An 18,629-nucleotide genomic window follows, 5' to 3' on the forward strand; every position below is an offset into this window, starting at 1 on the left:
ATTGTTGATTTACAACTGAAGGCCCCATTTCAACAAGCAGCAAACCAGAATTGGCTCTCTTCTGGGACCAGCAGACCCCAGCTCAAAACCAGAAGGCTTCCTTCTGGGACCAGTAGATACAAGTAAAACACCATTCGGTGCCCTACAGGGACCATTTCAACCAGCAGCAAACCAGATCTACGGCTTCCTTCTGGGACCAGATGAAACCATTAGAAAGCAGAATCCTATTAACAAATTTTCACCTGGGGGGGGGGGGGGGGACATTTGCAGAATTTGATCTACAACACACAAGGTTTCAGTGTTTTCCGTTTCTTCTCACTATCCTCATACCCTTAAGCAAGAGCTCAATACTTGTCAGGCAATAAAAACGTACACCTGATGCTGTCAGCGCAACAGAATGCTCAGAACAACCAATTTTTGGCACATCACCAATTGACTGTAGAATCTCTGCCGCAGCTTCGGCATGCAAGAGCGCTTGGCTGAACGCAAGTTTGTTTTCCAGGACGTTGACAATATCGTAAAATGAGACTGACGAATGTAAAAGGCCCCCAGGGTCCAACTCGTTAGTTGCCTCAGCTGGAAGTTTTTTGGGTAGGCTGCCTTTATCACAGAGACATGCTGTTCTGCTGGGACTCCGGAAGTTTTTTTTTTTTTCGAGTGGTGGGCAGGTCTTCGAGTTTTTTAGTTGTTTGTCTGTTTATTCCATATTTTATTTAAATCTTTAATTATTTTATTTCGTTTTTGTTAATATTATCATATTTCGCTGTTCAAAAGTATATTTGTAATGCATATAAAACCTGAATTGAAATGGGCAAGTTTACATATATATAAAAATGTACAGATGAGGAGTGATCGACTGCATTAAAAAAGTTTGTTCATACCTTTTCAATGCTAGTAGTCATGCTCATGAACAGAGCTCAGTCAATTAACCATTTCTGCTGGGACATGATTGGTTTAGGTTACTGATATTAAACGTTTTAAGGCTGGGTATGAAGCGAACGAGCTCAGCCTCACTGTTCTTTACATTTATGACGTCCTGAAATTGAAGTATTTGTCAGAAGTCGCATCTGAGTGCAAGAAGTTGGAGACGTGGGGGGGGGGGGGGGGCGCTGCCCCCTCTGGAGAAATGCTGGGGGCAACCGTACCCCCCCCCCCCTCCTGTTCCGGAGTCCCTGGAGTTTCTGCAGGCTTCACAATGAGTTGTCAAAACACCCTTCTTAGCCACATAGCCTGCAATGTAATATATCAGCCGCGCACGCTTTGTCGCTCAACGTATAGCTGTGATGGCCTACAGCCACATCCACTTTTTCCGCAGCCACTTTTGCTGTTGAAGGCATCAAGCCCTCGCATAAAAAAAACGCTGCTATAGACACTCCAATACAGGCGACGAAACGAACTGAACTGACTAGAACTGCAACGACGTGTGCAAAAACTGAAAGACTAAAACTGCAACGACGTGTGCAAGGCCGACGCGGCTGATCGGCTGAGCTTACCGCGCCGCTAGCTGCAGCGCCACATTCCCCCTGACGGCATCGGTGCGCAGAGGGGTCACGCGCGGCCGAGGGAAAGCGCCGCGATCTTCACACCTTCCCAGTCTAGCCACCCTAGCCGCGCCTTTCTCAAAATCCAACTTTCAGTTTTCAGTTTCCCCTTTCTTCTTTCCCTCCTTCCTTTATTCCTTCTTTTGCGGCTCGGTTCAGGTGTCCACCGAGATATTTGAGGCGGTTACTGTGCCATTTCCTTTCCTCAAAAACCAAACAAAACAAGTGAGCAGATGGCGTTGATAGAGTTCTTTGGCATGGACAACTTTGCAAAGGCCGTTCATTTGCACGAAAGGAAAGGCGCACAAGCGACTCCGTGGGTCAGTGGAGACATCAATCTCGCTTTCATGTGTGCATGACGTTGGTGTCCAACTGCACGCCCTGCCTTCCACCCTGGAAGGTGGCATGCAGTTAATGGTTGATCGCGAGAGATTGATCGCCAAATGAACGCTGCGGCCTAGCTATTGCAGCAGTGCAGCATGTCAGCCACAACGCTAGACAGCGCTAATGCATTCAGGCCACATCTCTCTCTCACTACCACCACATGTATCAAAGCACCAATAAGGCGTCCGCATATCCGCATATCCAGTTATGCGCCCTTCCTTTAAAATTGTCAACGACAACGCCAATGAACACAGTGAACGCCAACATCTTTCGCTTTGTATATCCTGGATTAGCTGAGCTAATCCACATTAGTTTCTTTTTCGTTGTGCACGTGGGTAATACGTAAATTTTATATGCCATAGTTCTAATCACTTGCCAAGATTTCCCAGTCATAGTTTCTCTTGAGCTGCAACCATTCTGAAGCTACAAATAAATAAAGACCTGGCCTTTTAATAATAAGAAATTCCCAAATCTGTCTAGCAATGTACCGCCCATTTCATTCTGCCCAACTATTCTCGCGAATCAAGAGCCTTAACTAGAATCTAGTCCTCGATGTTTAGTCTGACTTTCTAATAACACGTTTTCTCGCAATCGCATTCTTAAACGACAAACTGGCCCTTCAGCAGTGGCACATGTCACTTTGAGCGATTATCTCGTGAATATTGGTCCTCCGCATTGCAGAACCATCTTTTTTATTGTGATGCATTTGCCTAAGGCGCGCGTAATTAGGCATCACACCTAGGCCCTTATGCTTGGTGCCAAGATTTTCGAAAAGGGTTCAAGCGCTCGCACTTATGCCCGCCGGTCCGCCTCTCCTCGAGGCGATGGAAATAGACCCAGCTGCGCTTGAGATATCGCACTGCTCGTAAGAGGAGACACATCGAACCTAACTGATTACATGCGACCCTCTTCTGTTCCGCCCGATGTGGGCTCCAGTTACACCGAACGGGCGGCTGTTTATCGAAAGGGAAACAAATGCAGTGTTTTAGTGTTTCTGACGCATTCCCAAATAATATCAACCTCGTGATTTTTCTCAAACTCTCCTACTCCCAAAGAAACTAGTTGTATTTCACTAGAGCAAGTTGTAATCTAAGCCACGCCCATTTACTGCTCCAACATACCTATGAAACTATGAGCATTAGGAGCATTGTCACGGTCTCCCGTATGGCCCCCTTTAACCTCCCAAGAGCTTTCGACTTAATTTGGTGGAAGCCGCTTTGTGCCTCGTGCCAATCCACTGAGGCCCCGATGTCAACATCAGTTGCCCCGCTTTTCATATCTTTTTTCGGACCAAGCCGCCGCAGAGTATTTACATCCTGCCAATTAGCCGCTCTGTAGCACTCTGACACCGAATGAAGCACTAAAGAATCATTTTCTGCCATGTGCCCAGGACTGCTCCAGCAATTAGCACGCCACATCTTTTCAAACGGCGTGATCGGCGGAGTGAAGACAGCGATATAACTAACGTTTCTGCACTCTGCACTGCTCGCTTTTCTCTGTTCCCAGCTTTCCTTGCGCTTTTTTTTAGCGGCGCAGCTAGCTGCCGAAAACTTTGCACGTCCGCTGTAAATTGGTAATGGCAAATTAGCATAAATTACCCCCAGTCTCATTAGCCGACTGGGGGAGCGAGGTGTCCGTGAGCCCCGAAGGACATTGCCATTAACTGCGCCACCAGCGGCCGGGCCGAGCGGTTCATCGTCGCAGGGGGGAAGATGGCAGGTGCGTCAAGTCTCTATAATGTCAGCGCGGTGTCCATCGCAGTCCGGCGGATGGAAACTACTTGTTTGAGACGAAATTCCTGGCCGTACTTATGATTAAGCCTTTTTCACAGCAACAAAGCAGAACTCCACGCTCTAAAAGCGGTGAACAGAACTAATAAATACTGCAGTAAACACGAATTAATTAGCACGAAGGTAGCTTTGCATGAAACTACTCAACGTCCAGCGTGGTTTAATCAAGCGCAGATTGTCTGAATACACCATTTTGAGTGAAGTAATATCGGAAATCGCCCAGAAAGCACAAAAACTACGACGAACACTTACGAAAGCTCTTAGATATCAAGATGTGCCGGTAGACGGTGTTATATTTCCTTTAAGCAACGAAAACGAGCGCCCGTGTTCGAGGCCCGAGGGCTGGAATGTCCAACCCAGCTGAAAACGTCCACTGGTTCCTATTGGAATTCCAAATGGTATTAAGTGGAACCAATTGGAGTTACTGGGTTTCAATTGGCAGTCACTTGTCCAGCTCGTCTTACCAAGCGGTATTACTTTTTTCTTTGCAATTGTAATCACTAACAAGGAGTGCCAAATGGACAAAGTTGGTCGCATACCCAGTCAAAAGATGAAAACATTGGGACCAATTAGAAATTGCGCTTGGTTTCAGTTAGTTCCAGTTGGGTACAATTGAGCTGAATTGGATATAGCAATCCAATTGGTTGATCAATAGGATTATCCAATTGGCTCCGAAGATTCCAGCGGGGAAAACTGACACCAATGGGAATCTTCAAATCAATGGGAACTTCCCCAACCAGTTGGATAAATGCAGTTCGTTCTTGAGATTCCAGTTGGACATTCCAGTGGGTTACAGAGATTTCAAGTGGTCGGTGTCCTAGTAAAAAAAAATTGGCGGCAGATTAGTATTTCCAGTCATAAAATTCACAGTTGTGTTCTTTCAAGCAATTGGAAGCTCCAACTGGATTGTCCACATGGAACGCCTTTAGCAATGCAAACAAAAAAGTGAGTAATTTGGAAGGTTCAAAAGGACGTTCCAATTGGGGCCCAACTCACACCTACGTATTAATAATTATTGACATACTAATTATTGACGACAGTGCACTAAAGAAGTTTCTGCTAAACAGATATTAGCCGATTTGCCTGCTGAATTGTTTTCATCATTTCCACCACCAACGCGGGCGTGAGTAAGTGAAATAATTTCACTCAACAGACAAGTGTCACTGTCTCCAGCAGGAAGGCCCCATTAATGGAGTATATAAGTGGAAGCAAAAGTGTGTTCGGTAGTAATGTATTGAGCTTATGTTCCTTGTGTGTGGTGCTTTTGTGATGGTTTATTCGACTGCACTTCCCTAACAGTGTGAAATTCTGATAATTCCAATTTCTCTTTAAAATGTCGCCACAAGGTAGAATGTCCCCCAGTCGTCTTAGTATAGAAAATCTAATTGGTTCTTGCTGGGCCCAATTGATTTTGGATACCACTAAAACCAAATGGAACCAATTGGAAGCGTACAATTTGTGCCCGAAAACCTAATTGGTCCCGAATGGGAAAATTGCAGTTTGGGTCAGTGAGCTTTTTCAGCAGGGAAGGTTTCATTGTCTCTTACTGAAAAAACAGACCCTGCAATGAGCAAGTGTGAACAACGCTAACCTAAAAAGAAGGGGCACGTTTTGTTGCGGACACCCGTTCCAGGTTGTAGAAACCCTTGCGGTCACGACATCAGCTAATGACTTGTCATTATACGCGGTGTTTCACCTAAGACTTCACACATCTTTTAAAACTAGGCTTTTTGGGTTAGAAGAGTGCTTTTCACGGCATAGCATTGTCAGCAGTGTAGTACATAAGAATACAGATAAGACGTGCTGACTACTCGGCTGGCTAGCTAATATTGAATAGCTAACTTTTAACTATAGCTGTAAGGATCCTCAATTATTCAGACGTGCAGCCCATCCTAAGTAATATCCATAACAGTGTTTAGAATTTCGAAAACGTGGTTAACCTCGGCGCTGTGGCCAAACAAATTTTGGGTGTGTGGAGCCGGCGAGATGGAAGTGAACCTTACAAGCTTTCTATAGCTTACGCAGGTTCTTTTTTTTTTTGCCTTTGAAGGCATCCCGCTGTGTTTTGCCGGTTCCACCCCAAATTGCTTTATTTGACTTTTGACTGTCGGCGACGCGGTTTCACGTGATCAAATCGTGTGCGTGTCAAGAGACATTTTTCGCTTTTACGTAGACCGGTATTTTACTTGTTAATTTTGCTGCTCTGTGGTGGAGATGTTGAGTCTAACCAAGGTCCATCAACTGAGCAAATTCAAGAGGTGTTGAATGGTCAAAGTGCAATACTTTCCAAGTTAACGCAGCTTACCGTAGACGTGTCTGACATGAAAGCTCTGCTTCTTCCTTTGGAAACTAAGCTGCCGAAGATTGATACCATCGAAGTAGCTTTAACTAGGGTTGAAGACCAGCAACGACAGGATCATGAAATGTTGATAGGACTTGCTAAAAAAGGGATGACTTTGAAGACCGTGAATAGCGCAATAATTTGATCTTTTACGGCCTAATTGATTCTGATCCCAATAATACGGCAGCCACGTCTGATAAACTCATCATAGATCAGTGTACTACGAAGCTTGAATTATCTTCAGTATCCATCTATCGTGCTCACTGGCTCGGTACACACTCTGGAGATAAAATTCGGCCTATCATTGTACGTTTTAGTCCTTTTAAAGCACGCCAGGCTGTGACTTCAAGGGCATAGAAGCTCAAGGGATCGAGCGTTGCATTATCCCAAAACTTTTCTGGTACTGTCCGAGATAAGCGAAAGAAATTATGGCTTTACGCCAAGCTAAATAAGGAAGGCGGAGTGAAACCGGTCCTGATATACGATACGCTTCACATGATATACATACGCTTCACCGTTCAACCGACCATTATACTAGCCACAGAATCGTGGCTTGACTCGACCGCCCTCAGTACTGAGGTACTTCCCAGCACATACCAGTGTTTTCGTAGAGACCGCTGTACACTTGGCGGAGGGGTGTTTATACTTGTTCACGACGGTATCCCATGCGTTCAGCTGGAATTGTTTGATACTGAAACTGAATTGATATTCTGTAGAATAAAGTTGCCGAATGGAAAAAAACATTGTTTCTTGGGTCATTTTATAGGCTTCCTGGTCCTTCGTTACAGCCACTGCTTTGTTTATCCAATTTTCTTGAATTAATCAACAACGATTGTCTTTTTCTGGGGAAAGGGGGGGTTGATCTTCCGGATATTGAATGGTCTGCTAGCGAACCAAGAGAAACAGATCAAGGGAGCTTATATTCATCTTTATATAGTTTTTTCTCTGTATGTTCGTGACTCATCGCGAACTGACGAAACTGGCCATGTACTTGACCTCTTGCTTTGTAACTTGCCTGATGTCGTATGCAGTCTGCGGGTGTTGCCAGGTCTGAGCGACTACAATATTGTTCTTGCATATTTAACGGCTGTGTATGCGAAGGTGGCGAAAACACCTGAGAGAAAGCTTTATTTTTAAAACAGGGCGGACTACGAGGCAATCAACGCTGCTTTCGAGATATACTTCCCAACTTCCGATGCACTTGCGCATAACCTAAATATAGAACAACTATGGCATATTTTAATACAGAAACTGTTTTATGTACGCGAAGCTTTTGTGCCGTCCAGAATTATATCGTCTAGGAGAGCTCGAGACAAACCACGGTTTAACGCTGAGTTATGTGCATTAATTCGAAAGCAGCGCCGATTGTATCAGAGGTACAAGGAATCGGACTTGTCGTAGTGTTTGGCCTCGCTGAAAGGAATAAAAATTGAATTCAGACGGCAACCCTGCATTGCAAAAGACTTGTATTTTTCTCATCTAGGCGAAAGGCTTGTCACGGACACCAAACAATTTCGGAGGTATGTGAAAAGTAATGGCAAAGAAAAATACGCTGTACCAGATATAAAAAAAATGGTGCGGAAACATTTCTCAGAACGAGGAGAAAGTTGAATGTTTCAGCCGTTATTTTTCATCTGTATTTATGCCTTCTTGTTCACGTGAGGTCTCTCTTTGTCTGCCGGGTTTGACCGTATGCCGGAAGTCACGTTTAGTGTTAGTGGAGTCTGTATATTGTTGAAAGATGTGAACCAGGCCAAGGCGTGTGGTCCTGATGACATTCCCGCAGCAATTGTAAGAAATTGCGCGGATTCGTTATGCTTTTACTTTACGCGATTGTTCCAAACGTCCCTCAATGAAATTGTCTTGCCATGTGATTGGAAGTTAGCGTGAGTTGTTTCTATTTATAAGAGTGGTATGAGAAACTCCGTTCAGAACTACATACTAGGTCCCTTGACTAGTATCCTATGTAAAATTATGGTGCATTTCATATATAGTTGCGTCATGACTCATTTAACCAAACGTAATCTCTTAAGTCCCTGCCAACATGGATTCAGGAAAGGTTTATGGTGCGATACACAGTTAGTTGGTAGAGTTTACCTACGATTTGGCCTTGGCAATTGATAAGCAACAGGTTGTTGACTGTGTTTTCCTAGATTTCCGCAAAGCATTATATGTAGTTGCGCATAGCCTTCTCCTTACGAAATTAGAAGCTTATAAGCTTGTCTATAATATTGTTAAATGGATTGCCGAATATTTGTCATTACGGAGACAGGCTGTTGTTCTGAACGGTGCTTTTTCCCAATAAACACCAGTGACTTCGGGAGTTCCCCAGGGTTCTGTGTTGGGTCCACTGTTCTTTTTGTTATATATTAATGATACTTCAATTGGTATAAGATCTTCATTTAGAATGTTCGCTGATGATTGTGTTGTTTATAGAGTAATTAGTGGAAATTCTGATTCACAAGTCTTGCAAGATGATTTAGATACCATAACAAGTTGGTGTGCGCGTTGGGATATGTCATTAAATATAAACAAGACTGTTCACGTCACCTTTACAAGAAAACGCGCTTGCCATCCGTATAGGTATAGAATTGGTGGCATTACCTTAGGCAGAAGTAAGGAATTTAAATATCAGGGATTCTTTTTTACATACGATTTACGGGGGAACAGGCACGTTAACTATATTGCAAATATGGCGGCGTCAGTTTTGGGTTTCTTGAGGAGGAATTTCAGTCATCTTCCAAGTGACTTAAAACCCCAGCTCTACTTCAGTAACGTTCGACCAATACTTGAGTATGCGTGTGTTTGTTGGGTTCCTCATACAGCTGAGCTCATAGACGAATTAGAAAAAATGCAGAAGAGGGCAGTCAGATTTGTTCTTGGAAATTACAGCCGGAAACTTAGCATGACAGAAAGCAAACATGAACTTCAATGGCAAGAGCTAAAGGATCGTAGAAGAAATGCTAGGTTAAAATGTTTTCATAACATTTATTGCTCTAAAACAGGTATCAACCGCGAAAAGTATATCCAGGCACCAAATTATATATCGAAGCGACGGGACTATTATTCGAAGGTCAGGGAATTTTCTTGTAGGGGTGACGTCTTGCGTTACTTTTTTTTTGTTAGACCTGTGCGAGAATGGAACAGTTTGCCATCAAGCACTGTGTATATTTCGATGAAGAATGCTTTTTACCATGCCTTGAAATAATATGTAAAGTGCGAGTTAACGTTTGTAGCGCCCCCTGCTGTAATTCTCTACAGGCGATGCAGGTATCGAATAAAGAATTAAATAAAATTTCGACGAGTTACGTGCAATGGAGATGTTGCTTTGCCTGCAAACTTCTCGATAGCGCATGTTTTGTTGTCGCGATGTAGCCAGAATTTGCAGAGCCCCAGCGCCGAGGGTAACGACGTTATCCAAATTCTAAAAGCTGATATGGTTATTACTTGTCATGGTCTACACGCCTCTAAATAATTAACGAGACTAACAGTAATAGTTATAAAGTTAACTATTCTACAGTAGTTGACCAGCCTGCAAGTGAGCTCATTTTAGTTATATTCTGATGTAGTTACTACACCAGGGACAATGCTATGCCGAAAAAAGCGCTCTTTTAACTGAAACCGCAAATTATTAAAAATCGTGTGAAGCCGCCCCGACCGCGGCGGCTGCGTTTTTATGGAGGAAAAACGCTAAGGCGCCCGTGTGCTGTGCGATGTCAGTGCACGTTAAAGATCCCCAGGTGGTCGAAATTATTCCGGAGCCCTCCACTACGGACCTATTCGTTCCTATCTTCTTTCACTCCCTTCTTTATCCCTTCCCTTACGGCGCGGTTCAGGTGTCCAAAGATATATGAGACAGATACTGCGCCCTTTCCTTTCCTCAAAAACCAATTATTATTATTATTATTAGCGTCTCAGCAATTGCGGCACCCTGCTGTTCACAGATGCTGAACTATATAAAGAAACATACCTAACTAGGATTTGGAGATGGCAAGAGCCTTTCGGTTTCCCAATTTATTTTTCATTATTTATGTAATTACAAATTTTACCCTCAAGGTCATAAGCCTTTTCAGAGGGCAGATGGGTACTTCACAGGTGCAATACGACCAGCAAGAACGCAAAAAAATATGCAGCAATCAGCACACAGTCAAAAATATTCTTTAATAACTTTGCAAAATGCAGTTTGTAGTTGATTTCAGTCAACATCATGGCAAATGTGAATCCAACTGACGCAGCTTTTCAGAATGAAAGAATCGTGAAAGCATTTTGCGTGACAGGACGAGACCCCGGATTTGTAACGGTAATCAGTGCTTCCTGAAATATAGGATGGTATTATTAATAACTCTTCTTTAGGATTGCAGTTCCCGTAGATATATGAGAAACACATACTGAAGCTACAGAGCTGCGATCAGAAAGAAGCGGTGATGACAAACTTGATTCAATGGGCGCTGCACAACTGGTGAGGTGAACTGTAGGGAGCTTCCGAAGCGGAAACCTGTGATTTGGTGCCTGCGCTCCATACCACGTGCACCACATTCTTAATTCGAGCGGACCAGAGTGCTGCAAAGTAGCAGCATTAAAGAACTTCCTGTGGGAGCAAAATTTCTGCAGAAATACGCCGGTATGAGGATGGCGTTATTAATGAGAAAGAATTAGATGGCTCAGTCTCAAGGTCATGTCCGCAAAATGTCTCGGGAAAATGTGGGGCCACACTATGGCTTCAAAACTTGAATGAATGTGTGATGTTGTGTGAGTAATGTAATTGAGTAATAAATTAATGAGTGGTGGAATACGTCGTGATGAAGATTGATGAAGTCATGTCGTAAATTAGTTGCGCCAATTCAGATAACAAATTGATGACAACAAAAATGAATTAAGGCAAATATATTTATGATGTTAACGATTATGGAAGTGATGATGATGGTGATGACATATGATGACGTCCTGCCAAAGTCACGTGACAAGATGACGCAAAATTTCAACGTCACGTGACAAAGTGCTGACGTCATACTAAAGCTACGGGACAAGATGACTTGCAAAAATATTCTAGGTCATGTGACAAAGTAATGTATTGTGCCAAAATCACGCGACAAGATGAAAAAAATTTCTAGGTCCCGTGACAAAGTGACAAAGCGGTGACGTCGTACGAAAGTCACATGACAAGATGACGCAAACAATTACGAAGTCACGTGACGCAGTGATTACGTCGCACCAAAGTCACATAACAAAGTGATGACGTCATAGCAAAGTCACGTGACAAGATGACTTGCCGAAAGGAATTGTGAGAAGGTAGGTTGCAAGAGATGAACTAAAAACGCACAAAACCCCTACGCGATGCAACACTATAGTAGCAGTGATCTGCGTGATTTCAATTTCGCCCCCACATGCTGTCGCATATCTCCAGTGCGGGTCGCCGCAGTGCTCTCAAACGTCTTTGACTTTATAATCAATGTGCGTTCCCCAAAACTCATCAGAGGAGATGTGAACGCGTCGACACTTATATGACGACCCCGCTCACAGAAGAAATGTTGTTAATGCTTTAAGTAGAGGCCGCAGTAGACAGACGAAAGATGCTCAAATGCTTATACTAATTAATTTTTAGCATCATGTTGCACACACTATAGCAATCCAAAACCGCATAAAAAATTCTGATGGCAGGTAAGTCTGCTTACGTGCAGGAATGCGAAAACATACAATTTTCTATAGAACGCGAGTTTTTTCCGCGATGGCAGTACGCGTTGTATTTTTTTTACTTTTTTCGGTGTTTATTTTTAATTTTCATTGTTTATGTAATGTTTTTATATTTTATTTTCTATTTTTTTTTCTTATGTTTTATTTTTATTATCATTCAGTTGCAATGTTTTGCTTTTTATTATGTTTTATTTTGATGACCTGATCAGTGTGATTGACAGCCGTAGTGTGACACTTTTCTGCGAACATCCCCGCTGGCGAGTCAGGAGCCTATAAAGGATTTCGCCTTAATGTCAGACTGTAGCAGAGTGGGCCACCGCAGTGGCTCAGCGGTTATGGCGCTCCATATGCAAACCTAGAGAAATGATGCGGCAAAGACGCTTCGGCCAACTGCTGGGAAGGACACAGATGGTGCTCTAATCGGTGCGCGCGATGCGTGAACTCAAATGCACGCCCAATGCTCGGGTCTAAGGCAAGCTCGTGCTGATCGCCCGCCCAAAAGCCGCAAATCTGTGCGGAGCAAAACAGCGCCAAATGCATGCCACGCTCTGCGGCGACTCAACATGGTAGTGCACTTTCCCCACTTAAGAAAATACGGCATAAACGCGCATCGAATCGGCGGTTCTGATCGTGAAGAGTCCATATTCATGTGCACCTATCCATATGCCCTCGTGCAGCAAGACCACATGCAGCAGTTGCTAATAACGCGTTGTAACCGTGCGCTGTTATACTTTTCTGCCCCGCAATATCCGCCTGTATTCCTCTCGAATCGAAGCACACTTGCTTGTGCACACGCACGGAGCAGCGAAGCAAAAAGAGGTGAGGCCTAGAAAAGTGGCTCGCGGGACATTTTCTGAGAGAATACTCTATCTGGAGAGTATTCAAAACAAATCAAGCAGAGATGCGCGTAACAAAGGCGAAGATGTCCGCCAGCAAAAACAATAGCCCAAGTTGCGCGTCCACCGGAGGGGAAGCTATGAAGTTCCAAGCACAGCCGAAGCTACAAGCGTTGAGGAATGTTCAGAGTGGCCGCACGATGAAGACTAGCATGGAGTGAGATCCGCAGCGAGCATCTGCTTCCGCACTTATATAATGCGGCGGTGATTTTCTGTGCAACACGAAGCTGAGTGGGGACATGGCGCCGCGAGACGGCAGCAGCTGTCTCCAGAGCAGCCACTTGCACATGCCCAACGAGTGCACCATTTACACAAAGTTTCTTACTGGGGCGCCAAGAGTTTCTTCGCTCGCGTTTCGCGGAATGGCTGCAAGAAATTGTCCTCCTCTGCGATTATCGGACGTTTTAGCTGCATCGTCGTTGCCGATGTCCCCGGCGCTTCCGGAAATGTGGCGCTCTTCAGGCGCCGTCAACTCATATTCACATTGCGCGCCGCTGATACCGAGCGAAGGTGGCGTCTTTAGTGACTGGTATCTTCAGCAACGTCGACAGGCCTAAACTGACTGTGTCTATTTTACAGAACATTACAAGAGAATACGCTGCATTCATGGCCATTACAGCAGGAATACTGGTCGTAACTTACATAGAGCTTCCGTTGTTCCTGACATTAGGCGAAATAGTTTAGGCAAACTGGAATTTCAATGTGAGGTGATGCTTCTCTGTATTGAGTATTGTACATTTTATTCTTACTCATTGAATACAGCTAGCCTTGGTGGGCCCCGTCAAGATGAGCAGTACAATATGAAATAACGCACAATCAACGTTTTGCAGGCAACCTTAAAGGAGAAACAAATCAGCTACTGTGCCTGCATGGATTCAAGCCCAAAGTAGGAAAATCAAATACAGCAAAAATTTTGCTCCGCAATTTCACTCCTAATATACAAAAAACTCATAAAAACTGGCAGTTCCGTCAACCCTCGTCGGAAAATTAATAGAAACCGGTCCCATTTTGTTATAGTTCGAGGAAGAAAAGAATATTTTAACATGCTGGTTCTGGTACGCCAAGGGGTTAACAGTTGGGTTTTGTCAATCGTGTGACTAGTGTTCTTTTTTTTTTGGTGTGGGCCCGGACTCCTTGATAACTTGTTATTCTTCAGCAAAAACAAATTCCCGTTGCAACTGATTCATTCGAGTTTCCAGTGTCTGAACGTCACGATCATTCGAAATTCAGTGGACTTGAAATTGCAGAGGCCCGTGTGCTGTGCGATGTCAGAGCACGTTAAAGATCCCCGGGTGGAGGAAATTATTCCGGACCCCTTCACTACGGTGTCCCTCATAGAGTGAGTCGCTTTGGGACTTTGAACCCCATAAACCATAAATCGTCAAATAACAGTTGTTGGGGCATTGGAATTCCGTAGTTTATAAACATTAAAAACAAATGTTTTTCGCTGAATCACCTCAAGTGCATGGATATTGGTCTCAGTGAAAGTACAGGCATATTCTATTTTCGGTATAATGATTCATGTCTAAGTTTAAAGCTTTGTTTGGGGGTGGGGGGAGCCCTGTTTCAATTTATATGCAAGAGAACCCAGTTTACTGATCAATAATTCAAAAATGTTGTAAATGTGAGTATTCTAACGTAAGGTGTCTGTAATTGTGACACCCAGATATTTGTACTGTGGTACTTCAGACCGGTTCTGTGATGATAGACTGTGCTGATAGGATAGACTGTGCAATTTATAGGTTATCTTCATGAAAACAGTCTTTGCAGCACTTTGTTTAATATCTTGTCTAGTACACCAGTCAGCAATACTGTTGAGGTTAGAGTGCAGCACTCCTTGGCCATCCGGAGTTCTAATTTCAATGAATAGAAGGCAATCATCCCCGATGAGCCTAAGTTCAATTGGTTCCGTAATAAAGCTAACCAAATTAAATCAAACATTTATTTCCCCATTACACAGAAAGAAATGCAGGGCACATGGGCAAAATATTCTCAAGAAACAACTTCACAGGGTCCCTGTGCCCTTAAAAATTGTTCGCATACAGTTAAGAAAAAAAGCATCGTGAACTCCAGTACTGAAAAAAATTGTCATCTTCATCATAGAGAACACAGTGAGCCATGCAATGAAAACTTCCACAACGATCAAAGTTTTTACCCTCAGTTATGACCGGTTGCACGCAATTTATTCAGGATCCAGCAGATACATTTTAAATTCGGCTCGTTTCACGCTTACATCGTTTCGTGTTTGCACCTATGGGTATGAATTCATTTAGTAGCCTGATTATACGATTCCCACTGCTGTTCCATTCATGACCCGTCCTAGAAAAAGGAACCAACCATGAGCCCTGTTTGCGTAGAGAGTACCGTGCATTTGGTGGTCGTTAACTGTGACCGTACCATCAGCTTTTTGGTTGAAACCAGGAATTTTCTGCATTGAAACAGCAATGTCCGGAGGTTCATGTTGCAAGCAAAAAAATAATTACCGTAGTTCATCACGATCCTGAACGCGCGCAAGAGTCTGGTTTGTTTTACTTCCTTTCTGTTTGAAAGCCTAGTACCAGTGTCCAGATATGAAGCATCGCAGCCTTCAGATGACATTGAACGGTGTGACGTAAATACCCATAGCCAGGAAAATCTTTTCAGCGAAGCCCCGGCAGGGGATCCCTACGTCGCGGGATCGAATGCCGACGGCCGCAATAGCCTACATTCAAAAGAGCCCGCGCGGCGTTAAAGAACCCCAGGCAATAATAATAATAATAATAATAATAATAATAATAATAATAATAATAATAATAATAATAATAATAATTTGTCTTGGGAGAAAGGAAATGGCGCAATATGTGTCTCATATATCGTCGAACACCTGAACCGCGCCGTAAGAGAAGGGATAAAGAAGGGAGTGAAAGAAGAAAGAGGTGCCGTAGTGGAGGGCTCCGGCATATTTTCGACCACCTGGGGATCTTTAACGTGCACTGACATCGCACAGCACACGGGCGCTTTAGCATTTCGCCTCCATCGCAACGCAGGCGCCGCGGTCGGGTTCGAACCCGGGAACTCCGGATCAGTATCCGAGCGGCCTAACCACTGAGCCACCCCAGGCGTTCGAAATTAATCGCAGCCCGCGTGTGTTCCTTCGAGAAGTTAAACCCAACACACCCGCTTATCTTTTCATTGTTGACTGTCATTCATTGGGCCACTTTGAAAGGGCATAGTCTTTCTTATCTCTTATTTTACTCTTCCCAGAAAATGCAACTCCTGCATATACTGTATAAGCACCGAATAAGCTGCTGCTACGTTTGGAACAACTTCTGCGATAATGCATTAGGCCGCTGCCTCATTTTCCTAAGGACTACCGACCCTTCGAGAGGCCCGCAAAAATAGCACCACCTTCAACCCATGCCTGAAGAAGTGCAGCGCGGCGGTCGTTTGAACAGTCCCATCAAACCTGCTCCGCTCAGATTGGAGATCCATTGCGAATTTGTTCCCTCTTTTGAACAATGTGGAGTTGCCATTCAAACCTGAACCAAGTGGCGTTGATGAACGGATCAAAACCTTGAGCAGCAAGTGCAATAACGTAGGCATTTTTTTTTTTAGAAAACATGAATATGCGGAGAATTTTCCGCTAGAGCTCGAAAAGCCTGGTGAGAACAAAGCTGGAACAAAGCTCCACCTTCCTGTTTCTTTAGGTCCCGTGAACCGAGAAGCCTTCAGAGAGAGAGACAAGGGAACATAAGTCAAATGTTGCTAAGAGACGGAGTCACGAAGATCCGGAAACTTAAAAAATAAATTATACTGCAAGAAGTTTGTGCTAAAAGTAGGAGGGGTGTAGTGGCTGGTCGAGGACCCATCTGACTGCGTGCCCGAAGCCTGTTGGCCCAGCTACTCGACCAGGGACGCAGTGGGACGCTGCACCATGTTTATGGCGGATGAGAACCGCTTAGGGGCGAGAAGGTTTGCCCCTGTTTGCCTTCTCTCTTCTAGGCAGCGAGTAGCACATTTTAATGCGCGCAAACGTTGCTAGTGGCACAGCAATGAAAAGGCGACATCTTTTATGCCTCGCCTGAACTGCCACCTGCGATCGGCCGAAGCGACGAGTGGTGACATGGTGGGTCGGAGACACGCGACTTGCGTGTACGCCTTTTGGACCTAATTTTTTTCATTCACTCATTCATTTTCATTCATTCATTATTTATTGTATATCCTGCGAAACGCAAACGAACATTGATGGCCCATAGCCATTGGCTAGTAGATGTCCCTAATCAACATAGGATACAAAATAAATGCAGCACGTGAACTAATGAAACAAGAAATACAGTCCATAACACAATAACTCATATCGTGCATAGTTTCTAGAAAAATGAATATAAATTCAGTTGTCATTCACAATATTTCAGAAAAAAAGAACCTCTTTAAATGACGAGTAAAATTAGGGGCTTCTTTTATGTGCAGTGTCAAAGAATTCCAAATTAGACCGCCGTTAAATTCTACGAGCCTTTTTCCGCCCAGGTTCTGACACGGAGGTAGATTAAAATTTTGGTTTGTGGCAGCTTTAGTGTTTCGTAACAGAATTTTAAACTAAGTGATGGAAAGTGGATAATTAGTTATTATGATTCTGTAAATGATCTGAGCAATTATGAATTCGTAGAGTGCATTCAGTAACAGAACATGAGGAGAATTGTACAGGTACATGCTACATTGTTAGCTCCCTGAAAAGTATACATAATTCTTAATGCGCGTTTTTGCAGACGGAATACAAGTTCCAGGTAAGTAGTAAAGGTGTTTCCCCATGACTTAATGCAGCAACAGAGATGACTTTGACTAAAGAAAAAGTAAAGAATGCGTAGGATGGGGTACTGAAAATATTCACGAGCCTTAAGCAAAATAAAAAATCCGTATGACAGCTTCGAACAAAGAAGTGGAAAGTGTGTTTTCCAATGCATGTCAGATTCAAAAGATACACCTAAATACTTCTAGGAGACAACTTGTTGAAGTTTTTTTCCGCGTAATGATATACTCAGTTCTTCAATATGCAACTGTTTTTTCCTGGAATGAAAAATTGTGTTCTTTGTGCTATTAAGATTTAAAGTCAGTTGATTAGATGTGAACCACATAAACGCATTTTCTAACTCAGCAGAGGTTTTATTTTTAATTTCACGCATAGGCGCCCGTGTGCTGTGCGATGTTAGTGCACGTTAAAGATCCCCAGGGGGTCGAAATTATCCTGGAGCCCTCACTACGGCACCTCTTTCTTCCTTTCTTCTTTCACTCCCTCCTTTCCCCTTCCCTTATGGCGCGGTTCAGGTGTCCAATGATATATGAGACAGATACTGCGCCATTTCCTTTCCCCCAAAAAACAATTATTATTATTATTATTCTCTCCAGTAAACACAAGAGCGGTGTCGTCGGCATACAATAACGGTTGACTGTACTTTAAGATTGCAGGGAAATCATTTATGTAAAGTGAGAACAATACGGGCCCAAGAACTGAACCCTGTGGCACGCCCGTTAAACAGTCTGAGACGCAGAGGTAATTTTTTTTATTACTGTATGCTGTTGACGGTCACTAAGGTAGCTTTGAATTAAGTTCAGGCTTTTACCCCTGAATCCATAGTTGTTAATCTTGCTTAGTAATATCTGGTGGTTAACTGTGCTGAAGGCGTTTTTTATATCGAGATACACCACGACAGCAATCTTATTCTGGTGGAGAATTGTATTCAGCATTTGTGTAAGAGCAAGAACAGCGGTGGAGGTAGATTTATGACGTCGGAAACCGTGTTGGTGGGGGCTCAGGATGTTGTATTTTGATAGGAATTTATTTATGTTCGCACAGAGAATCTTTTCAAGAACTGTGTTGATTACAATAATAATTGATATCGGCCTATAACTTGATGGATTGGAGCGATCTCCGTGTCTAAAAAATTGAACTATGGTCTAGCCCTTCTAGGCCAGGGTATACGTAGCGTAAGCGCGGCGACGTCTGGTTCGT

This window comes from Amblyomma americanum, chromosome 1 (genome assembly GCF_052857255.1).
Source record: "Amblyomma americanum isolate KBUSLIRL-KWMA chromosome 1, ASM5285725v1, whole genome shotgun sequence".
Taxonomy (NCBI): domain Eukaryota; kingdom Metazoa; phylum Arthropoda; class Arachnida; order Ixodida; family Ixodidae; genus Amblyomma; species Amblyomma americanum.